Source organism: Amphiura filiformis, chromosome 15, assembly GCF_039555335.1.
Source record: "Amphiura filiformis chromosome 15, Afil_fr2py, whole genome shotgun sequence".
In the NCBI taxonomy this organism is placed as follows: Eukaryota; Metazoa; Echinodermata; class Ophiuroidea; order Amphilepidida; family Amphiuridae; genus Amphiura; species Amphiura filiformis.
This window is the reverse complement of record NC_092642.1, coordinates 63,604,568-63,631,190: the sequence shown is the minus strand read 5'-3', so window position 1 is coordinate 63,631,190 and position 26,623 is coordinate 63,604,568. Positions and strand designations below refer to the sequence as shown.

The 26,623-nt window shown below is 36.1% G+C and overlaps 1 long non-coding RNA gene across 1 annotated transcript; it reads left to right on the top strand.

The window, feature by feature from the left end:
• The first annotated feature begins 3,012 nt into the window (after nucleotides 1-3,012).
• On the top strand, nucleotides 3,013-18,017 carry LOC140171943 (uncharacterized). Its single transcript, XR_011861662.1, has 3 exons — nucleotides 3,013-3,191; nucleotides 16,529-16,688; nucleotides 17,921-18,017. It is a non-coding gene; the product is annotated as an uncharacterized lncRNA (long non-coding RNA).
• Nucleotides 18,018-26,623: the final 8,606 nt, after the last annotated feature.

Sequence of the window (26,623 nt, the reverse complement as noted above, 5' to 3'; positions counted from 1 at the left end):
GATGTGGCTAAGTAGAATTGTGCTCTATCTGCAATGAGATGTGGCTAAGTAGAATTGTGCTATATCTGCAATGAGATGTGGCTAAGTAGAATTGTGCTCTATCTGCAATGAGATGTGGCTAAGTAGAATTGTGCTATATCTGCAATGAGATGTGGCTAAGTAGAATTGTGCTATATCTGCAATGAGATGTGGCTAAGTAGAATTGTGCTATATCTGCGAATGAGATGTGGCTAAGTAGAATTGTGCTATATCTGCAATGAGGTGTGGCTAAGTAGAAATGTGCTATATCTGCAATGAGATGTGGCTAAGTAGAATTGTGCTATATCTGCAATGAGATGTGGCTAAGTAGAATTGTGCTCTATCTGCAATGAGATGTGGCTAAGTAGAAATGTGCTATATCTGCAATGAGATGTGGCTAAGTAGAATTGTGCTATATCTGCAATGAGATGTGGCTAAGTAGAATTGTGCTATATCTGCAATGAGATGTGGCTAAGTAGAAATGTGCTATATCTGCAATGAGATGTGGCTAAGTAGAATTGTGCTATATCTGCAATGAGATGTGGCTAAGTAGAAATGTGCTATATCTGCAATGAGATGTGGCTAAGTAGAATTGTGCTATATCTGCAATGAGATGTGGCTAAGTAGAATTGTGCTCTATCTGCAATGAGATGTGGCTAAGTAGAATTGTGCTATATCTGCAATGAGATGTGGCTAAGTAGAATTGTGCTATATCTGCAATGAGATGTGGCTAAGTAGAATTGTGCTATATCTGCAATGAGATGTGGCTAAGTAGAATTGTGCTCTATCTGCAATGAGATGTGGCTAAGTAGAATTGTGCTATATCTGCAATGAGATGTGGCTAAGTAGAATTGTGCTATATCTGCAATGAGATGTGGCTAAGTAGAATTGTGCTATATCTGCGAATGAGATGTGGCTAAGTAGAATTGTGCTATATCTGCAATGAGATGTGGCTAAGTAGAAATGTGCTATATCTGCAATGAGATGTGGCTAAGTAGAATTAGAATGCTATATCTGCGAATGAAGTTTGATTGGAAGCTCTATGATTGTGGGTATCTGTAACAATCTGTGGGTACGTGCTGGTGATTACTTTGGTACCAAAATCTCAAATGACCAAAATGTGAGTCATTTATATAAAGTTTCAAAATCATCCTGGTTCCAAAATCTTTGTCTTATTGCCTTTTTTGACCTGAGACTTGACTGACCTGTACTAAATAAAGTACACTATTTTGATATCAAATTGGATCGATGAGTCCATATTTATTGGTCGAGCTATGAGTCTTAAAATATTGGCGAGATCAATAAATATTGGGCGTAAAGCATCCAATTTTATCATTATTATGTGTTGAATCCCATATTTTCACACACTTTTATTCATCAAAACATAATAATGAAATATACGGGTTGTCAATATACTGAATAAACACCATAAGAAAAAAACACCACACCCAACATTTCTGATTCCATCAAATATTAATTTATTATGATGATAGAAACCTACAGTATACCTGTACAAATACGACCCTGGCAAATCTAAATTTATACGGTTATTTTTACATATGCGACATAAGTCCTTTGATAATTCAAAATTAGCACCATGTTAGCTAGTGTCTGACTGGCATGACATCATCATGCAAGCAAAAGAATGACGTCACAATATTCTGACAGAACATTCTGTGAGGTATTCATGCAGCTGTTGATGGCTGCATCAGGGCAGCTAGCTATTAAAACAGCAGTACAATTCAACGGAGTATTTCACGCCGCTATTTATAATCACATCAAGGGTCGTACAAGTGATAATAATATGACGAGACAAAAATATAGAGGGCGCTAGATAGAAATCCAGGTCAGCATACAATTCATGGTCTCTTATGAGAACAAAATACAATATGATTTTATAATAATTTAAATCTGAAATTGGCCCCATTTACGGAGCGGGGTATAATACTCTATTCATCATATTCATGGTATTTGAACTGTTCGTGCCCTAGCTTACCAGCCTCAGTCTGCCGGTTACTAGGGCCATTTCATGATGTGAAGGTCTTATTTTGAATGACAAGCACCAATAATGATCGGTACACGATGTAGTGCATACACCATCTATGTCGATTTCGTTTTTTCGTCATATCTTGCTTAACTTTCAAAGAATTCCTCCAGTTTTTTAGATTAGATTTGGTTTAATATAGGTAAAATACCCTGTAAGATTGGTCCAAACGGTTAATTATAAAGAAAATCAAGCATAAAATTAAATCAAAATATGACCAGGTGGTTTAAAAATCTGCTTGGCTACCATCCCGGTATAGCATAATTTACTACATACTTTTAAAGTATGATGTTTTGCATAGACTCTTCAATCGAGTTTGGTGATATATAATGAAATATACGTGTTCGTAACTTTAAAAATATTTGTCAACTTGTGAATCAAATGTGAATTAAGAAATATATTGCATTATATCCTAACAATTTTGATTGACCTTTTGCGTGGTTCGCAAATAATTTGAAGAATTTTTGCATTGTTTTAGAAAATATTCCACCCAGTTATGTATCACCACGTGCTCATTTTAATTCCAGGGCTTATACCACTAAATCAGACTTCTGCCTAAGTTTATCAGTCATGTAGTGCCATCTTTACATACAAAATGTGACAAATTGATACAATATTAGCAATTTTAGTGTTCAAAACCATGTTTGAATAGAATTTGTAAATGTGAATGCCACACAGGTTTAAATAAAACAGGAATTTTTGGGCAATATTTACGGCTATCTGCGCATGAATATACAAGGCCAAAATGTAGTTAGCAGTCGGAATTTTATATATCGCTAGTTTTCTCAACAAGTAGACGAGCAATGTTCATCATTGAGCCATTCATGCTTTGTTATGAAAAATATTCTTCTCTAAGATGAAACAGAATTTATAATTCGAAACTGTAAAGAAAAAAATCTTCTTTTGCATAAAAAAAAGTTATGGAACTTGCGTGGGAAAATCAATGACGACGATTTTAGTGGTGTGCGGTGCTTTCCATTATCATGAATATAGACAGCTTGTCATTCTCGCAATAATGTCCGCCGCTTTATATCGCTCAGCTAGGCGAAGTAGTGTATATTTATTCGATGTGAGAATCTGTGCATCACTGTCAGATAGTTGGTGTGGTTGAATCATTCCTCGTAGCCAGGTAAGTCTTTGCAAATTAGTTATAAGATACGACGTGTCAGTGTTTACTACACACGCTACACCCCATTACATACATCCGAATACAGGACACTTCGCCCACAATGCACTTCGCCTACACGCCATTTCGCCTACGTGCCATCTCGCCCCCTAATTAGCTATTGCGGCAATGCAACGCAATGGCATTGTGGATGTATACGATCGATGCGCACAGGATGTGTGTGTATTCAGATCGTACTATCAATGATGTATTCATTAAATCGCCCCCATTGAATGGACGAGAATATAGTGACCACGTCCTGTTGTAGTTTTGAGAATAGCCCGGTGTCGATAGGTGATGATTTGATGATGGTGCTGTGGTGATTTCACTGATTTGAAGTTGAGAAGTATAATAGTTGTATTTCCCCCTCACCTAATTTAGCTATATCGGCAATTACAATAGTAGCTCAGTATTGCGTTTTCGAAATAAGGAAAGTATAGTGCATCAAAATTTAATAGGCCTACGTTTCCTACGGTACCGCTTTTTTAATAGTCTTTTGGACTTTTGCATGTTTTCTTTATTGGGTAATTTGTAATATTCTTCTTTCATATTTCGTAATGTTTTTTTAGTGTTTGGCTTTGTTGTTGTTCTTGGTTCTTGCTATAATTTGTTATGTTGTTTAATGTTAATTTGTTTTTCTTCGTTTGGATTTATTAGAGCTTTGTCTGAGTGGGTTTTGGGTTATATATTTTCAATTTAGTTTTTTCCTTTAATTAGTGTATTGTTTATGCTTTTCTTTGTTTGGTGAATAATTTCTTTGTTTGGGATAGGTCTATGGCTTTTTGCTTGTTTTTTGTTACGTTTCTAGTTATATTTTGGCTCGTTTTGGTTTGGTTATCCTTTTCTTTATTTTGTAATGTTTTGTAGCCTACTACATACTAATTTGGTACGATCGTATTGTTTTTTGTATATTATGCGTTTTTGTTTGTTTTATTTTGTCTGTATCAATTAATATTATGTCTGTCTGTATTTTGTACTGTTTCCTTTTGATTTTGTTTATTTGGTATTGTTTTCTTACATGTTTGGGGGTTGGGCTTTTTTGTCCTATTTTTGTTTTTCCATTTTTATGGTTTTCTTTCTTTCTTTCTTTTTTTTTTTTTTTTTTTTTGCGTATGCTTTTCTTTGGTCTTGCTTTCTTTTGGATTTAGGCCTTTTTGTTCTATTTTTATGTTTGTTTTTCTACTTTTTGTTATGTGTTATGTTATTGTTTTGTTATGTGGTTCTACTTTAAAAAAAATATTTTTAGTCACAATTTTGTTTTACTTTTATTCGCCTCTTTTATTTGGTCTGTTTTTATGTTTTACTGCTCTCTAAATTACAAAGTCTTATTTTTAAATCTAAAAGACTTACTTTTAAATCTAACAGAGACTGTTATTAGTGACGAACCCTTTGGGATTTAAATTAAGTCTTTGTTAAGACTTAAAATTTTAAAACCACAAAAGACTTAAAATATAAATCTCTTAGACTTAAAATTTAAATCTTTTCAGTTTTACCTTTAAATCTTTTCAAGATTTACTTATAAATAAATCTTCTTGAGATTTAAAATTTGCAAAGGAGTTGGGATAAAGAAAAAACAACAACACAGACTCAAAATGTGCAATTTATTCAGGCAAACATTGATTTCTTTTATTACAGCTCCATATTTAACACATTGAATGACATCCAAACATAATATCATAATACCAGTAATTGTGATATGTGTCGAATGCAGAAATTGAATCCTAGGTGTATAATGCATAGGTAAGCTTATACAGCAGAAGCACAGACTACTACCTCGGCGATTGAAGATAATGTTCACATTTGCCCTTCGTGCACACATGTACAACAATGTAAGCTTTCTCATGGAAGTTATAGTCACTGACATTGGCAATTACAGCATCTGGGATGCCATTCTGCAAAACAAATTCGTCCATATCACTTCATTCATTCGCTCGCCACCACACGAAATCGCAAAAGAAAGATGGCGGCTGAGCAATTCAGGAAAACGTTTCGATTTGATCACGTGCACGCGCCATCGCATTGTGATTGGTTTATTGTGTAAGTCTTTCGAAAGATTTAAAAATAGAATTTCTTTTTCCCGATCCCAAAGAAAATTTAAATCAAACCTCGCGTAAAATAAATCTTAAAGACTTAAAATGCATCTTCTTCCATAAATTACGTAGGACAGTGACGATACTTGCACACATGCATTGTTATAACACAGTGTCTATATGGTGTACACACATTTGGGGTCAAAGGTCAGTAAGGGGTCACTTCCGGTATAAAACGATATACCTTCAAAATGCCCTGCTGCCACAAAAAGCATAGCAAAGTGATGCCACATGGACACGTGCATTGACATTAGCCAATGTCTATGGGGTTTTCATATATTTTGGGGTCAAAGGTGATTAAAGGGTCATAACACGGCTGTGTTCGTGGTCTTAGACCACAGCTAAGTCTAGTTATTCTTTCTATCTTTTTTTTCTCAAGTTATTTGTGTTTTGTCCTGTTTAATATAAATGCAAAATGAATAATAATAAAAAGGACCACTTCATATAACTTCCAAATCTGGGAGTTTGATAAACCTAGATTTGGAAGATACGTAGGCCTATGTCATGTGTACTTTATTCATGCATGTCGTATAATTTGAAACTTTGCTTTATAAACTGATAATGATGATTTATATGTTTAAGCTAATAGGCCTACACTATGTCGTACTCATGCAATGCTATTATTTAACCGTCTCAGCTTTTTGACAGTCGGACGAGTAGGACCTTTTTTCTTTATAGTTACCAAACTATGCTTAGCTCAGAATATATGATCACTACTAGTATCTCACATGGCGTAAGAAAGACCATGAAGACGAACTGGTGAAAGTTCCTTTTCGGGAAGTGGACTTTCACAGTTTATCTTTCTTGACTGGCGAGAACTACTCTTTGACCGTTCCTCATCAGAGATTTCCCTTTTAACAAAGGAGCACCTGCGCTGCGCATATGATGTAGCATAAACACCGTCAGCATGATCTGACTCGTTATACTTAATTGCTTTGGCTTCAAGTATTTAGCATGTATCCTATATAATATATTTATTTGATTCAAATGCAAGTAAGGGTTTGGGTATTTTAGTCTCAGCTCAAACCAAAGTCAGAAAGTTTGAATTATTTATGTATATGACATGACCATTGACAATGCAATAACGTATCAAAGGGGAAAAAAGAATTAGGCCTAGGGCCTCAAGAAAGAACAGGATTGAATAAAGAAAAATTAAGGACATAAGGAAAGAAAGACTTTGGCCTTATGCCTGAAGGAGGAAACCGGGTTTAACAATCTAATACGGTATTCGTTTATAGTTTGAACCATTTGATTACCGATGGAGTACAAAACAAGCATAATTGGACGGGAAAGAGAAAAAATGATTATAATGGGTGTACTGAAATGATATGTGAAAGACTAAAGCTAAAACGAAAAGACCTACGCATTTACAGCTGCAAGTGTTACGTTTCTCTACGCAACATGTATATATAGATGGTCGTCTCATGATGGAAGGGCCTTTTGATGACCAATGATCAAAGTCTATTCGGGCCTTCCCGGAGTCCTTCTTTCTTAAATTTCTTGGTGACAAGCTCAAAATCGAATCCTTCCCCTTATTTCTTAAGTTTCTCCTAGTATTAATTTAGTGTGCCGAAACTGAACTGTCAAGAGCCGGGGCCAAGAGATAAAACCATAATAGTGTAGGCCTTCGATCGTTTTACATAATACGTTTCAACCCTGATCATGCTGATTTTTTGGCATTGTAATGTTTTAACATGTCCACTGAGTATACATTGGAATCAAATTCATTATGTTTGTAAGACATCGGAGCTACCCTGGGAAAAAATTTCAAACAAATGGATACATTTTGTGCAATAAATGTGTTTATTGATATACGAGCTTTGATTTAATTTGAAACTTCACGTAACTCGTTATTTTCCCCAGATTTGGAAGATGTAGGTTGTTTGGCTTTATATACAGGTATGATTCGTTTTAAACTTCATATAACTCGTTATTTTTCCTAGATCCTATTAACACGCGCACCGCGTCTTCTAGGTCTATCAAATACCATACATGATTTAATTTTAAACTTCATATAAATCATTATTTTGCCCCGAATTTTGCCTGTTCATGTGTGCACCGTCTACGAATGGGTCTTCCCTGTCTAGGCTTATCAAACACCCAGATTTGGAAGCTCGGATTACTCGGATGTCGTTTGCATGATCAGGCTGGGCATACACACAATTAACACTTGTCTAAAATAATTCCTTCCTTGTTTCTATTATTATAATTATTATCTTTCTTTCATTTATCATGTGTATACCTTCTTGTATATTATACATATGCACATCATATTTCTTTACTGATTTCTAACAAACACAACCGTCAAACAAAAACAAAAATTTCAAATTCGGATTTATGCGCGCAAAAGTAACATTTTCAATTTCCGCGCTTGATTCTTCGAGATGTGTTCATGAAGGGTGTGTATGGAGTGTTAGCGGGAGTGTTAGGTGGGGTGTGTATGCGGGAGTGGACGTAGAGAGAACAAATAAACAAACCAAAGTCATTATAGAATTATAGGAGAAAGAAAACAAAACACAGATTCCAGATTCAGTTTTATGCGCGCAAAAGTAACATTTTCCATTTTCGCGCTCATAAGGTATTTCGGGGGAATTGTGCAATAAATAGGAGTAGGATCCAAAAAGAGGTCTTTCGAGGGCAGTTGCTAACAAATGAGGCCTTTCGAGAGAAGACCCCCCCCCTCCCAAAAAAAAAAAAAAAGAAAAAGAAAAGAATTCTTTCTGGGCCATATTCTAAAACTTGATGGTCTTGGGAGGAAATATTCCTTGGGAGTCTTTTGCGTGAAAACAATAAGAAAATGATGGGTCTTTGGATGTGTAGGCCTATAAGGGAGCACGTTAATACTAATAATATTTGACAAAGAATAACCCCAAATTAAAATTTTACCGAAATCGTATTTAGTATTAACCAGTTTTGCAAACATTTGCAACTTTTTCTTCTTCGCGTGCCTCCGATAGGCCTACGTCGCAAGCACAAAACATGGCCCGTATAATTCTCGGGGTCTTAATCAAACTGAGAGCATACTTGACCGGGACTTGTCAAGCAATCGATCGTACATCAGTGTGTATGCTGTGTGTATGCCATGCGGCCGCGCGCGGGGCCCGGCCTTGTCAAGGAAGGTACATCGGTGTATTCTGGCATTTTTGCGTGCTTGGATCATGGTACCATTGATTGAACATAATCACACCCGGCGTTTTCGTGTAAGTGGTAGCTAATGAATATCCGCCGTTAACACGCGGTGCAAAATGGGGCATAAGTCACTGCACAGCCTCCCACAAAATATCCCAAAGCTGCATGCTGCTGGCGTTTGTTTTGCTAGTTGTGCGCATTTGTCTTTGAAAAATTTATTTTTTCCTTAATTGTTTCATTAGGCTATGTCAAAGAAGATCTTCTCTGATTTAATATCTTTTATAGGACTGCAAGTTTTAAAAGTTTTGAACATCTCTAACTTTATTTTAAGTGAGTTTGAGCCGGTAAAATGAATGATTCGGTTAAATAAAAATACACAAAACTCGCAAGCGCTTTTTTGGCCATATTATATAAATTATTAGGCCATACTGGCCATAATTAATTTAACACTAAAAAGTATGAACTTATATGAAGTAAACATAATTTGTAAAATAAAATAACACATATAATAGGGCCTAATTGATTCTTTTGTTCATGAAAACATATCTGTAAAAGTAAAATACATATTAGTATTTAACATAAAAATACATTTATAAGGCCTAAATTTCGGACATATTAAATTAATTATTGTTCGTGAAAATATAAGCTAATATAATGTAAAAAAGTGATGACGATGATGGGAAACTTGGAATCAACTTTCATTACCCTTATGATTTTGTATCATAATTCAATGGCTTTCCTTCGTCTTCGTGTGCATGGTACGGACTTACAAGCACAAAACATGTTTTAACACGGCCCGCAATTCAATACAATTTTTTTGTTGCGCACACTACCCGTCCTCCAACACGCTGGCAAGTAAAGACTTCCGCGAAATCGCCGGGTATGACATGGGTAAATCAATGGCACTGTCACCGCAGCACGCAACGTATCCAGTATATTCCATTTCCGGGCCATTCCGTGGTTTGGCTGGCAGTCACGCAGGGGACTTGTCAAGCAATCAGCTGCAATCGTCGGCAGCAAATACCCGCGGTGTAAAAAGGGGCGAAACGCACAGCACAGCAGGCCCTGCTCGCTGAAAATGGCCAAAATTTATTTTAAACACTTTATCACGTTATCAAGTTATTAAAAGTAGGCTGAAAGTTTTAACAATCAATGGTATTAAAAAAATTAAGACTGCCATATTTTTCTTTATAATTATCTTCATAAAAATTCAAGTATAACAAACTTTAACACGAAGTTATCAAATTATTAAAAATGCATGTTGAAAAAATGCATACACATATTAAAATATTAAAAAAATATTGTTATAATCACATCAGCACGGTGTGTTAAAAACCGAACATAATCTACAAAACCGGGACGGGACGGTAGGGGCCTCAATTTATAAAACACACACACACACACACACACAAATTTGTTGAATATTCCCGTGCATTCATTGGAACGAATCCTTGATCGTATAGTCTGCTACCAACACAGGAACACACGACCCTTCCGCCCGGGGGGGGGCACTCACATTTGTCAGCTATACGGGTATGTGCCGCGGCGACGACCCCCTTTTTCAGAGCCGCTGGCCGTTCCCTAGACCCCCTGAATTCATTGATTGCCGCTCTGATGACTCAATTTTTTTTCTAGCCGTTCGCTAGACTCACAGAATTCATCATCTCCGCTCTCATTGACAATAGATTGGCATGTTTTCCACGCTACGTTTACAAGCCCAAAATCTCGGCCCAAAAGCTACTTTTGCAGCCCAAAAACTTCCTTCAATGGGAATTTTCCATCATTTTCTTCCCCATTTAACACATTGTAAGGAATAAGGTGAATTTTGGGCTCCTTTTTAGGCAACACTGGACCAGTTTTGTGATTGTTTTCAAAATGTAAACATCACTCGAGGCCATGACATTGAAAATCATCGGACTTTTCGGCTGATGGTGACATGAACATTTTGATGAATTGAGACCACAGTGAATTGAGACCATCATTGGGAATAAAACTGGAAGTAAATATTATGACTATAGTACCTCAAATATGTACACTTCATTGGCTGGCCCGAATAGTGAATTTAGAAGTGATTTTCGATCTATCAGCCTGGTGGAAAGACTGCCGAATTCTGCACACTTGACATTTATGGCTCGATCCATTCACATAAAACTATGAATTATAATGTTTTTCTTTGCGGCAATCTCAGGTTTGCTTGTAGTATTGCTGCTATAATTATTCAGTAGGTGAGAAAGTAGGCCAGTACAGGGAATTTAGGCTATTTGTCATTTTCTTATGATCTGGATGTTATAGTACAAGTTAGTCCGAATAATCAGACCCATACCCAGAACAAAATATTAATTTCTGACATGATCGTGTTCTGGTAAGTACAAGTCATACCTAGAATATTTTCTCAATTTGAATTTTATCCTTTCCAGATGATCCACCCAAAAATAAAAATCCTTGTATAGAATAAATCCCTGTACTAGGCTCCCTACTTATGGCAGGGAAAATTTAGGGGGAACACAAGTTTTTTTAGTCTTGAGAGGGGGGAACCTGAATTTTTTAGTTGAACCAGGAGGGGCGGGATTGTGAAGTTTTAAATGGAGAAATTGGGAAAACAAGGGGGAACGCGGAAATTTTGAGCGGACGCGAGGGGGGAACGCGAAAATTTTTGTTGATTTTTCCAAAACGCCCATCCCCCACCCTGCCGTAAATAACGATCGGTCCCTAATCTGGATTCAAGTGTGATGCAGACATTCTGCTTGGTATGATCCAGGTCCAGATGTTGAGATACATTTAATTTATTTTTCATCCCGATATACTTAATTCGATGCACAATTTTTGACAAGAATCGAAATCGATTTTTTCGAAAATCTGTGGCAAAAATGCAACAAAAAAATTGAAAATTACCCTGGATCAGTTCTCGAGACCCCCATTGGCGGCTGATCAGTTCCCAAGACCCCCCTTTTTTGACCGGCCAATCAGTTCCCTAGACCCTACCTATTTGACGGGCGATCAGTTCCCTAGACCTCGAGTTCGAAACTGGCGGTGGCACACCCCTACCCAAAAAATGTGAGTGCCCCCCCGGGCCCTTCCGGTCACATCGATCGTCATGATACATCCACAACCGCCATTGCAATGCATTGCATTGCATAGGGGGCGAGATGGCACGTAGGCGAGATGCCGTGTAGGCGAAGTTGCGTGTGGGCGAGGTGTCCTGTTTCCCATACATCCACCATGGCCATGCATCGCATGTACACAGTACATAGACATGTCAATTGTCATAGATAGATACATATACATGTACATGTATGTCATGTATCAGGTATGTGAGTTTCGGCTTTTAATATACTGCAGCTCCATACGTTTGATGTATGTATCAGCTAGAAATTTCAACAGCTTTTAGCTTTCAAAGTTAAAACACTGCTTGAAGTTGAACAGCTGTACACGTGACGATCCAACCGCGATTCAAATTAGGTCCTATCACATAAATTTCAAACTACAACACAAACGAACAACCCTTGTCTTGGATACAATAATTAAAGCCATATTATAACGTCTCTGTAAAAATAGATTAGTAGATCCTGCAGACCATGTACGTAGGCCTACTGTGCATACGTATTACTAGACAAATATTTCCATCGTAAAATGCCGGTTCCATCGTTTTATTCAAAATCTCGGATTTTGACAAAACTACAGCACCTTAAGTCTTGATTTTTGCAGAGTATCTTTATTGACTAAAGTACATTACAATCGTAAAATTACGTACATTACAATCGTAAAATTACGTACATTACAATCGCAGAATTAAAAAAAAAATTGAGGGCGTTCTCCTCAGCAAATGTTATGATAATATGGCTTTAAGTCTTAATTATAGTACTAAACTAATCACGAGTGTGATGGCATGGCCATGGTTGGATTCACTGCGGTACGCACTCATGGGCGAACACGCTGCCGGTGTACATGAAGCTTCACATCACATTGGATGCTAGTTCCATCTAGATCACTTGCCCACTTCTCAGTCATTCTTTCGGACGGGTCGGCCTGACGTTACTTGTGATAGATCGCTTCTTCCATTGCTCGTGAAGTTTACATGTAGTCAAGAATTTGCTCACCGATAGCTTCACATTCTAGGCTAGAGACCATTGCATTCAAAATTTAGTAGGATTCGCTGAAGCATGACACCGTATAAATTAAAGCAATGGAAGTTCAGAATTAAACACATACAGCCGATAACCACAGGCGATTGCATCAAAAATGTTCCTAAAATTACAATAAACTAGCGGGATACCCGCGCTTCGCGCGGGTCCCCGCTAGATGAGTAAATGGGAGCGATCACTAAAACAGGAGGAATTACTGAAAAGGTAGAATCATTGAAAGGTAAATTTTATTTTTCTAAACCTGTCCCTTCTTGCATTTCCATTTTCTTTTCAGTTTATTCTGCACGGGCCTAGTTTGTTTCCATTAAAACAAAATGCTATTTAGCTTTTGATTTTCCGTTTCCATGTTATTTCTATCTAGGCCTAACCCCATTCCCATTATTTTCTAAATCTATCCTTTCTTATACGTTTTCCTTTATAGCTTCATTTTTATCAGCTGCTTAGCTTGTGATTTCCCGTTTCCTTCAGTTGTTATTTATTTTTCTTATTTTTCGTGATTAGTTTCTAATTTTAACTTCTTTTATCCCTTAATTTTCCTGATTAGTTTCTTTCTTTCCCTCTTTAGTTTGCTCCCGTTTCATTTACCGTAGTTACTGTAATCATACCCGTAGGCCTACCTTTTTTGTCTTCTTCTTTTTTTTCTATTCATTTAGCTCCTTTCTTTCTCTTCAGTTTCTTTTGCATAGGTCTATTTTGTTCCCATGCTGCTTAGCTCGTGATTTCCGTTTCCATGTTATTCATTTATTGAGCCCCGTTCCCATGCATTATTTTATAAATCTACCATTTCTTACATTTCTCCTTTTAGTTTTGGCTTTTTTTCTACATTTTGTTCCCATTTTTCATATTTCCTGCTTAGCTTGTGATTTCCCGTTTGAATTTTATCTATTTAATTCTGTTCTCATTATTTTAGTTTTTTTACGTTATTTATTTATTTATTTATTTATTTATTTATTTATTTATTCTTTCATTTTTAGCTTCCTTCTTTCCTCTCGTATCCTCACGATTTTTATCATCTTGGCGGGTAATCTCTTAACCGAATCCAGTACCATGCATATAATCCACAACCCGACCCATCCATAGGCCTACCTTTTCAGTTTTGTCTTCCTTTCTTTTCTTTTCTATTTCTCTGGCACGGAAAGTTGGTCTGTGCATATTATGCACCCCGTACGTGCGCGTCACATTGCTCAGTACGCCGACGTATTAACGCCAACCCCCTGCTGCCAGTTAGTTACGGTACGCGCTACCACTGCAATGCGTTCCCTGTATATTCCTCAATCTCCCGTATGAATGTGGCTGTAAAACTAAACGACGATTCATTATAGGCCTAGAATGAATAATAAAATTCATGCGACATAGACTTAATCTCTTGGCTGCCAACTTCGGTGCGGTGGCGGAAAATGGGGTGCGTAGCTCTGCGTAGGGGCGAAAAGCTCGTAAGATCATTCTTAAAGTACGCGATGTTGTGCATCTAGATAGCCTGAATCATTTCTTGGCCACCTCGCAGTTGGCAGAAAACAGGGCAATGTTGCTCTGCGTATGGTTTTTAATGGAAATATTATTACGCGGTTCACACTGTCCTTATTACCCACAATGCCACTGCATGCGATTTTGCATAGCAACACGACAGTTTTTATGTTATTCTCTTAGTTACCATCAATTTTTGCAAAATGAACCTCAGATGGTTTAATGGCAATATGTACCCGATCAATGTACGAATAAATCAGAGCTGAAAGTGAAATCATCTCTGAGTCTATTCGCGCACAAGATTTAGCGACTTCCTTTTATTTTTATAGATAACCTTCGGTGCAAAAAATTGCACCGCTGTCTGACCAACAAAACATGGCACAGCACTCTAGTACCGGTAACTATCGTGTGCAAATTTGAAGCTGGAGTTCTCAAATATAAACCCATTGGTTGCTTTTGCCAAGATTTGGCTGTTCCATCTCGGCCCCTGTCTTACAAAGGGGACACTTGAATTGCTGTTGCAATTAGTGGGTGAAATCACAAAACATGCCATTGCATTGTCCGAAAGTGCATGGGTGCAATAGATCTAAACAGCCCGACCGAGAGAATGTCTGTCAAAGGGGACACCCTTGTGAAATCCCTATTGGTTTGTGCAGGACCTCTTAGTTCAAGACAATTTTCCCCATAGTGCAACGGTATGTGTCCCCTTCGTGTCTGAGGGGGTGAGCCAAATGGAATTCAGCCAAATCTCAGCAAAAGCAATCTATCACAAGTGATGTCATGCCAACCGACAACCGTACATTTCATGATTTAAGTTATGAACTTATGATATTAAATCAACGCTGATCGACCCACAAAAAAAAATGGCAAAGGACTCTAGCATGGAATTCGTATAGTCTACATGTGCAAATTTGACGCTAGAGTTAATCTCAAAGTAACTCGGTTCAGGTCACAATGTAGTCAGTCTCCTGTAGCCATAAATGCAATTTGTACATACATGTACCGGGTATACATGCAAAAATACATACTTTCATAGCAGTGACAAAACAGAAAATAAAATGAAATGAAATTAATTTTATGCAAAATGGAAATATAATACCAGACTCAAGAGTCAAGAATATTTTTGTCAACAGCAATTTTGGGGTGGCCTGGGCTCACATATAGATGTGAGATAAATTTACGTGTCAAATGCGCATATTTATAGCAATAATTGGCGGTTTAAATGTAAATGACTGATTTCCAATATTGGTTGATTTTGTGCAATTTATGGACTATAAATTTGATGTTAACTATTAAAGTCCTGTCACATTTTATGTGAAAATTAATCGAGAAAAAAACAATTTTTGTTAATAAACCTGTAAATAAACAAACTGAAATAGAAGCGGCATACCTGATCCACTGAAAAGGCATGCTGTACATGTGCGGCTGACTACATTGTTAGCACAATAGCTTGGCGTGTACCTTCTATACAATGTTACGTAAATAATTCAATAGATGTTCCATCTGTCTCACTTCCCTGGTTCCTGGGGCACATATCGCGCACCATCATACATTGAAACATTCTTAATTTACAAACTACATATTATATCAAAATTATACATTTTCTTGAAGAAAGAAGTTTACTCTTTCCAAAAAAGGGGCAAGTCTTAAGCAGTCCAAGCATTATATCCTGTATTTTCCATTTATTTTGACTGAAAATTTTGTAATATGTCATTCCGTGTACATCATAACAGTTCATCAACTAGTGGCAACCTTTTCAAAGTATATATTTAGGTGGGCCATTGCACTGATAAGGTTGGGTTTTTTATATGTGCTGTGGTTTAGATGTTACATGTTTTTGAGGCGGTGCTTCTTGTTGACATCATTTTCATGCATACAAGGATTTGCACAGACTAGCCCCTACTGACATGCCATATTTGGACAGACTGGACATTTTCCTTTCAGAAAATATACACATTTACTATGATAGGGTCTATATTTAGTAAATTAGGAGTGTTTCAATGCAATATGATGCGCGATCATTGAAATTTACTGCACAAAGGAACACCACTTCATTACACACGACCATTTCCATTTTCATATAAAAAATGCAATACAAAGTTAAGAGAGGGAGATCAGTACTGCATGCAAAACCACATGGTTTTGCAAAAAAATTACATACTGTTTTGAAAGTATGTGGTTTTGCATATATGCAAATGCAAATACATTTGTAAATAAGGACATAAATATTCATGCAAATAACATGGCACAAAACTATACTGCACGTCAGGCCACCATTACAATACCAAGTTTGAAGGTGATCGGTGATTGCGTTTAATCTGCAGAGTGGAATAATGAAAATGTAGGTAAAATTTGCAAATAAGCTCATTTATATTCATAAATATGCGATAGCGCACGGACAGAGGGACGGACGGACACGCCATAATTAGTATTGTTATGAGAAGTTCTTCTTCAACCTATATTTTTTCTTTTCCAGATTTTGCATGTTGAAAGTAGTCGGAGCTGAATATGTGAAACGAGATTTAATACAACAAGAGTGCTGTAACAGTTGCAAAAATACTTTCCTGTTCTCTCTGCTGAACCCTACAAGAGCTGCAATCAGATAATGTTGTACATTTTACAGGTGCTTGAGTCAGGTAAGGTGTATCATGTAGCTCTATGAGCAGGGCTGCAAGTGGCCATATATTTCCTATATTTTTAAGATTTCTCTATTTCCTTAGAAAGTTTTTTAACAGCCCTATAATCCCTATATTTTCATATAATTAGAATATTTTTAGCTGAAGGTCTAAAATGTAAATGCCTCCCTGGACCCCCCCCCCCTGTCAGGCTTATTTGTATACATTTCTATAATTACAGGTTGCATTTTTGCCCTGCAATTTCAGTTAATTCTCTAACTTCTTTGGGCTTTAGCCATGAACCTACACTAGCCCTTTTCACAGTTCATATTGAGTTTTTGCATATAAAATAGAGATAATCAGTGTGATGTTGTATGCCGCTATCTTGTGGGTGCACGCTGCGATGGTCGTTCGATCTATATGTGAACAGCTAAACGCACCATCGATGCGTGGCAAGCTGCGACCTGCGCGTAGTGTCTAACACATGAACACACAGATCATTTGTATCCACAAGATGGCGAAATTGGCTGACAGCCCCTATTAATCCCAAGATCGTTAAAACTATATTTCTTGCAACAATACAAATAATTTGAGACTAGTTTCATCAAAATCAGAGCAAGTTCCATTTAGCCCCCATCGGAGGAAAAATTGGACCTATGACGTCCCAATTTTGCCCATAACTCCATAACCGTACATCATAGATTGGTCAAAGTATACCTTATCTGAAGTAGTATTACCAGAGAGTCACGATGGTGTGAGTTTTGAACAGGTCTGCGTAATTTTGAACTTTACCCTTTACCCTGTTCTTCCCCGGAAGTAAATATAGATACTAGTCGGAAAAAGGGCAAAGACTCCTCGGTCTCCCCTATTGCACTGTTTGAAGTTGCTTTGTCTATATATAAATCTTATTCCACTTAGCAATTCTGGAAACAATATTATCCAGATACACAACACAAATATTCTTACGCATGTCATTTTAAGTGTCCATGTGCCATTTTCAAATTAATGTAATACAAAAGCAACCTGGTCCCAGATGCTTTTGAACTATGTTTATTCAAACAAAAGAAAGGAATTCCACTATTGCTGGAGTGTGGCTAACAGTACGAGTAGATCAGGACATTAAATTAAGTTCCATTAATTATAGAATTTACTGTTCCAAAATGCTAATAACACATTCATGAGTATCCACAGTCAATTGTACAAATGTATGTATTTCTTATTATCTTCTCTTTCTCTGACTCTTTTATCCATAGAATCATTTGATGCCCTCATTGATGCTACAAGGGAACAAGTGACAACAGCGACACAGTCATTCATGTTTAGCAGCGGGGAAATTTTCTCAATTGTCAATATCCACAGATGTGTATAAAAATGAATGATACAAGCTGCATAAATATGATGAACAAATATATACACTTTATCTATTAAAAAATGCAAGGCTTTTAAGACCAGCACATTTACATGGATTTGTTTCGAAGGAAATGTCAGTGACTGGTCATTTCATATTACCAGTGTTAGCAGAACTCATTGTAAAGCTGACAGCATGGCTAAAAATTCAAGTCAAATCCCTACCTTATTAGAATGAGAAGCATGTTATTAAAACATATGGAAACTATATTTAGCAAATAATGTAAACTATAATTATATTGTGAATGATTAGATTTTGGGAAAATGATTAGCCAAGTCAAGTCCAGTCAAGTCAAGTAATACTTTATTGTACTATTCAGCAAATTACTTCGGCTGTGTCCTTCTGCTCTTTCTGATTATCACGCAAAAAGAACTACAATCTTAGAAAATATTGTTTGAACACTTTTAAGGCCTTATTGGAAATGGTCCCCCTTCTTCCCCCTTACAATATTAGCATGCCCAATATGCGCATCTTCACCATATCTTCTCCCAACATTGTTTGGTGGGGAAAGGGGAGGGAGTATGCTTAAAATAAACATTGAGACAACACTACTATAATCCTTAGTTTCCAGTGGATATAGTGTGCACACTATACTAAGAAGAACATGGGAATTACAGTGGGTGTTCGAACACATTTTTTTTCCGGGATTGTAGGTCACACATTGTTACCCAGTTTGACTAGCGAATGAGATTCTAGAGTTCAGTCTTTTGATCAAGTATTCTACATGTGTATGCCAATTGAGTTTGTCATCAATCATAGTGCCAAGATATTTATATGAGGACACATGCTCCACTTTACTTAGCCCTACTATAGGGCGTTTTAAACACACTATATCCGAGAACTGCTAAAACCCACTATAACCGCTCCACCCGATTTCTGGGGAATAGCAGTCACAGGGTTTAGCAGTTCTCTGGATATAGCCAGGTTTTATGATATAGCATGGTTTTGGATCACCACAGTCAAAAGGCCATATACTAGTAGGGCTAACCTTACTACCCTTCATCACTATAAGGCTTGGAGTTGTACTTGACGTCCTGAAATCAATTATCATTTCCTTAGTTTTGGAAACGTCTCAAGCTATGCTATGTTATTTTGTGTATCAAAATAACCAAATTGTTGAGACCACATGTCACATTATCCAATTCATTCCAAGGCATAGGTTTTTAAACATTTAGACACATCTGCTTCTGCTTGAGAACATTATTACAGTAGCCCTGAGTAATTCAATTTGAAAATTTTTCTTTGTTTACAATTTAAAGTTGGGAATTCCCTTTACCGTGTAATCACAGTAAACAAAGTCAGAACTATTTATGTACTCACAATTCCCTAGTGTAAAGTAGATATAACATCATTTTGGAAATTCCCCAGGAAGTGAAAGGTTAATGTTTAAAATTAGGCTTGGGAATTTCCAGATTACATCGTATTTTGTGAAAGAGTGAATATGTAATGTGCTAATAGAACTGGACATTTATTTATGTTTATGTATCAGAACATTATAAATCATGTTTTACTTTTATTTATTCAAATACTGTTAACTTTTCAAGCATTTTTTTCTTGTGCATTCTGAAGTGAATTTGGGTGAAAGGTGTGTTTGGCCTTGACGACTCGGTAACAATATTTGACTCACGTTGCTGTTTAATCGCACCTGCTGTCCCAAATCTACAGAGTGTATAAACATTATTCATATATACAGATAATACAACTTCTAAGTTCCCCCTGATAAATGTTTGAATAAATTAATGTAGTTTTAGCCTATTTAAAAACAGAAAAAGCATAATATAATAAAAAACTTGTTGTGCATCTTCAGTGTTTTTTAAAGGAAATCCATTCAAGCTATATTAAGTTACTATGAGTAGTTGAACAAAGTTTGACCATATTTTAAGAGAGCTGGTCTCCACTATATTGAGAGCAGGTCTCTTATTTAATCCCTTGAAAAAGAAAAAAAATTGTCTTTTAAAAACATCGGATTTTAAACTTTTTTTATATGTTTAGTGTTACTGTTACTCCCCCATGGATGTTGTCATATTTCCCTGTTTTTAATTTCATCCATTGCTAGTGGGTAAGTGTGACACTGTTGTATCCTTTTGGATACATCCTTTGATTCCCCAGCTGGTCAGTTGGAACAGATTTTCCCAGTTTTTATATCATGTTTTAAAAGTTACAGTAAAGCTCTTTTTAAGGGCTCTGGACTGGTATGAGCGTGTGCACAGTATTTTTTTGTGTGGCATGAGAGCACAGCAAACAAATCGAATTGCATTCTGAATACGAAGAATGTGCTTCTGATATCATGCCATTGCAACTTTTCATTTCAAATTTTGTTCAATTGCTCTGAAACATGGGAAGCATCATTGCATATTTAACACTGAAGATGCCCAACATGCCATACAATTACATAATCGGTTGAAAAACATTTATGCGGGGAAACTTTTAAAAGTTGTGTTACCTGTATGTACAAGGGCGCTTCGTAAACACACAACAAACGGACGTCACTTCATTACCAAATACAAGGTGAAACAAAGTATTACCTGCAATTTTTTGTCACATTGTGTCAACAGTGATTTGGGAAATAAAGGTTATCAAAGCATAATGTTATTTGTGAATTGTTTACTTGTGTGATTCAATGACAATGAGTAACACTACAGCAGAGCATACCAGTTCCTGGTTATGGTTATTTGAACACTGTTCTACTTGTCAAGTGGAAAAAATGCACATAATTTGTGAGAAGTCCAACTACATGATTAGCTCACAGACTTATTTGGTGTTTGTTTAGGCTAAGAAACAGCAAATTCATTTTTTGCTGTAAAAATATTTTTTGCCGTAAAATCATGAAATTCTGACAAATTTGGAAGAAGAGTTACTTGATTCAATACTCACATTGTTTAGGCAAAAAACAATGAATATTGTACTTCAATTGTGTAAATCAACCACAATTTTATGTTGTGTACTTTTGAGCAGTCGAAAATTAAAAAAAAAAAAAACCTCATTTCGCATTCGTTTTTGAAACTGTCGTGGACTTTGAGACATAACAAGCCTTATTAGCCTACATGACATATATAACATGCTAAATCTATGTGTACAATATTCAAAATATCAATCCAGAATGTTATTATAGGCCATTACATATTTTGCAAATGATTTTTAATTGCTGCTTTGTAGAAAGACACTTTCAATTAAAAGTATCTCTTTTAAGATTTTTCAGGACAAGCATATTAAAGCGTATGCCTACCCTTTCAAGCAATATGAACAATCCTGCGTCAATGCAAAACCACATTCGTGCAAATAGTGTCATTTTGCATGATTATGCAAAATTACATACTTTTCCAAAAGTATGTGCTTTTGCTTATGCAACTTAGTAACTATATTTTAAATAAACGTATAAGACCTAATATCTTGTTTTTGCCAAAACCACATGCTTTTGCAAAATATGTCATTTTGCATGATTATACAAAATTACATACTTTTCCAAAAGTGTGTGTTTTTGCTTATGTAACTTAGTATAGGCCTACACTATATTAATAAACGTATACTAGTATATAAGGCCTAATGTCTTATAGTACATTATACTTTCGGTGGTGGTTTATACACCCCCCCCCTGTTTTTACTAAAACCACATACTTTTGCAAAGTATGTCATTTTGCATGGTTATGCAAATTACATACTTTTCCAAAGGTGTGGTTTTGTTTCAACAACTTAGTATATACTAGCATGGTTATAAAAAAAAACATATACTTTTCCAAAAGTATGTGCTTTTGCTTATTCAACTTAGTATATACTATATTAATAAACGTATATAAGACCTAATGTCTTATAGTACATTTTTTCTGGTGGTGGTTTATGCACTCCACTCCCCGTTTTTGCCAAAACCACATACTTTTGCAAGATATGTCATTTTGCATTTTGCCTATGTCATATGAATGACCTAATGTCTTATAGTACATTACCATTATATGTCATATGAATGACCTAATGTCTTATATAGTACATTAATAAACGTATAAGACATAATGTCTTATAGTACATTCTATTTCTGGTGGTGGTTTATTCACCCACCCCCTTTTGCTAAAACTACATACTTTTTTGCCAAATTTGTAATTTTGCATGGTTATGCAAAATTACATACTTTTCCAAAAGTGTGTGCTTTTGCTTATGCAACTTAGTATAGGTCTATACTATATTAATAAACATATAAGACCTAATGTCTTATAGTACATTATAATTCTGATGGTGGTGATTTATGCACCCCCATCCGTTTTTGCCAAAACCACATACTTTTGCAAAATATATTATTTTGCATGGTTATACAAAATTACATATGCTTTTCCAAACGTGTGTGCTTTTGTTGATTCAACATACTCAAGCCTATACTATATTAATAAACGTATATGTAAGACCTAATGTCTTATAGTATATTATATTTCTGGTGGTGGTTTATGCACCCCCTCCCCCGTTTTTTCCCCAAACCACATACTTTTGCATAATCATTTTGCATGGTTATACAAAATTAAATACTTGTCCAAAAATGTGTGCTTTTGCTTTAATATGCAACTCATTAGTCTATACTATAATAATAAAGGTATATAAGACATAATGTCTTATAATACAGTACATTTCTGGTGGTGGTTTATGCCCCCCCTGTTTATTGCCAAAACCATATACTTTGGCAAAGTATGTCATTTTGCATGGTTATACAAAATTACATACTTTTCCAAAAGTGTATGCTTTTATATGCAACTTAGTATATACTATAAAGACCTAATGTCTTACAGTACATTATATTTTGGTGTGGTTTATGCACCCCCCGTTTTTGTTTGGCCAAAACCACATACATAAATATATCATTTTGCATGGTTATGCAAAATTACATTTTCAAAAGTATGTTGCTTATGCAACTTATTATACGTTTGTTAATATAGAATACACTAAGACATTATTAGAATTAAAATTATATTTCCGGTGGTGGTTATGCACCATACCACTTTTCCCCCTAATTTACTAATTATGCCAACTTTCATACCGTACGTTTGCAAAATATGTCATTTTGCATGATTGGGCCAATGCAAAGTGACATATTTTTCCAAAAGTATGAGCTTTGCATATGCAACTTGGTAGGCCTATATATATAAGCATATATAATAATAAACGTATGAAAGAAATGTCTTAGGCCTATTGTACATCATTACGGTGATTGCCCCCCCCACCCACGTTTTGCCCGTAGTTTTTTACCCGTATTTCTTTCACACAGTGTACTAAATATAATCAGTAAAATTGGAAGTAAATGAGCTAAGGATGATAGCCAAATCTCAGTTTGGATGAGGTATCAAGCGAGAGATGAGACTGTTAAAATACCAAATACCTCCAGCTACCTCAAAAAGCTCCGTGGAATGAATGGTACGGCACATTATTAAGTGGTGTGCTCCCGCTTTGGTAGTATGCGCCCTGATTCCATATAGCCAGCCCGTATGCCCCATCACGTGTTTCTAGACAAAACATCTATTTTGTATAAGCTTGTATAGCCCTCTACTTACCGTAAAGTATGATGTTTTGCTTATGCAAAACTCCATGTTTTGCGTAAGTATGTGTTTTTGCATATGCAAAAGTACATACTTTCATAAAGTATGTAGTTTTGCATATGCAAAACATCATATTTTGCATAAGTATGTGCTTTTGCACGCAGCACCGGGCTAACTTTTGCCAAATTCCGGTCACTCAAACCCACTCTTCACCACCAACGCACTGAAGGGTCTATTGTTCTATTGTGTCCGATTTGAGCGCTGACATATTGGAAAATGTTGCCAATCAATATTCATGAGAGTGTACATTCAACGTCCAGTTATCGAAATTGGGTGACTTGTGTTTGGCAGGTGTGAAATACATCTGACCGGGTGTTTTAATTACATAAAGCATAAAGGTTTTGGCACCACTGAATGGCTGCCTAGTGCTGTTATATGCTTAGTTTCTATAATAACTATTATTATTTTCTTTATTCATCCCTTTCTTTTCCTTTCTCTGCACTTATTCTTTCTTATGCCTACACTTTAGCAGTGGCGTAGATTTCTTTTTGACATGGGATGGGATTTTTTTTGTAGGCCTACCCGGTATAGTGAATCCAGTACCTGTACCTTATGGTACAAATGCGCGCGAAAAATTTTACCATAAGCCTATTGAAACTAAACTGGTAAAATATGGGACAATAGTGGAATTAATTCGCGCGGAGCACTACAAAATTGGCATTTTGTGGCTAACATGGTCAAATATGAGGTTGATTTCGACCGAAACACATACACAGAGCGTCAACATGGGGGATTGTATGGACCATCCCCTCGCAAAATATTGGGATAATACAGATAATTTTTGATTTGTTTTTACAGCGTCTTGAATTGTCGATGTTTTTGATCAAAAAACATCACTCGGTGTATTTTGAAACTCGAGGCATTAACTCTTCTCAAATTAGCCCCAAATCATAATTTATTATATGCACGTGTAGCAAACACCAATGGGAATAATTGGACGTTGTTTGCGGAGCCTAAATTTGGTTTGATTTTATTTCACAATAATTCTAAGGTGAGAATTTTGACCTGACATTTCCTTTTTGGATTTCCAATTAAATTAATTGATATGTGATATTTTGAATAAATAAAGAGTACGCTTACCTTTCTGCAACATTTCCCGGTATCATTAAGCATCTGCTGATAACCAACATTTTAGCTGAAAACAGTCCCTTCCTATCATTTTTGAACAAAATATGGTTCAAAAGCCGTACACTACGCGTATATAATGGCACAGCGAGGTAATGAAGAGAGCTATTTACGGTGGGGTATCTATTGTAAGCTATTAGGGTAGTCCTATAGTATATCTTCCCGCAAGTGACAAGATGTGTCAAACAGGTGCATACATAAGGGCGGTATATTCAAACGGTATTGTCTGGATCATTGAGTATCGATTGCGCACGTATACAGTAAAGCGCTCCACAGACTCCTAGTATTGTACGTACAATATTGTATGCAACATATCTACGTTATTTAATCTATTGCCATTCTATTTCCAGTAATAGTAAAGTTCTAACGAATGTTTGATGACGAAAAATCGATAATATGTTACATGTAATATCTAGTAGAAATATATTATCCATTTTACGTCAGCAAACATTCGTTAGAATTTAAACATTACTGGATATAGAATGGCAATAGATTAAATAACGTATATATGTTGCATACAATATTGTACGTACAATAAAAAGTCTGAATACTGCTTTACACGGATGTGTGTGGTCATCCCCAGGTTTTGACATGAATTACAAATGACGTCGTGAGTGACCCAGCGTTTTCATTTTATTATTACAAAATTAATCGTCGTTTATCACGAGTCCTAAGAGTCGTACCAGTTCAATAATTTCATCAAAATTAATATGTATTAAGGTTAGCCGAGAGTTTTTCATGCGCTTGATTTCAGAGGGGCGTAAGTTCATAACAGAAACAGCCATGCAGGAAATGACACAAGCGTACCGGGACGTAGGCCTACTTACAATAGAATATCGATCCACGGTCAAGACATGAAAAGGCTATGAAACTTGGCTTAGCTCGTGCCCGGAGCTCGGATGCCGGGGGGTGCCACAAGCCGTTTTCGGCAATTTTCACAAGGATTTTATAAATTTTAAAATTGATTGGGGGCATTTCGTCAAGCTACGCCCTGGAAAATGTGTTGATTTTGAATTTATAGCCTTGATATCTTTGATGAAATCAATGCTGCTATTCCGCTGATTACAATGTAAGGGTAGGCAACAACAACAATATCAAAAAGCAATTATTTGTAAATCGAATTTGGGATGAAAATCAACAAAACAGACTTAGCAGGCCTACAAATTTCTGAATTATATAAAGTGAAAAACAATCAATCACGATTCACTGCACTCAGCGAATCAATCAAATAAAACTAAAAAGAAAGGAGCAAGAAAGAATAAAGAAATAGTGAAAAAGAGAAAGAAAGAGAGAGAAAGAAAATGAACGAAAAAGAAAGAAAGAAAGAAAGAAAGAAAGAAATGAAAAAAAAAGAAATGAAAAAAGAAAGGGAGAAAGAAAAGAGGAAAGAAAGGAAGTAAAAATGAGAAAAGAGAAAAAAAAGAAAATTCAGCCACACGGAGGATCGAACCCACAAAAATAGTTCATACTAGATTCCCAGTCCAACGCTCTATCCACTCGGCCATAGATCAGCTTACGCAATTGACTGTTCTCAAAGCGGATCATAACTATAATTGGATGCAATAATTTACATGATTACAATCGCGTCCGCATTATGGCTCTTAGAATAAACACGCATGTCGGCGCTGAAATTTTGAACGAACTGATGGAGGAAAACCTCGTTTTTGCAAAACTAGCTTCAATTTGGAGTGAAAATCAAATGGAATAGCAATTGGCAGAATGTTGAGAAATAATGTAGGTATTCAGATGTCTAAATTAACGTCTCGTAATCAAGATATCGATAATTTCACAAACCAGCTTTTTCTCAAGCAAATTCTCCAAAATTTTCCCCAAAACGGGCTTTTAAAATTTAA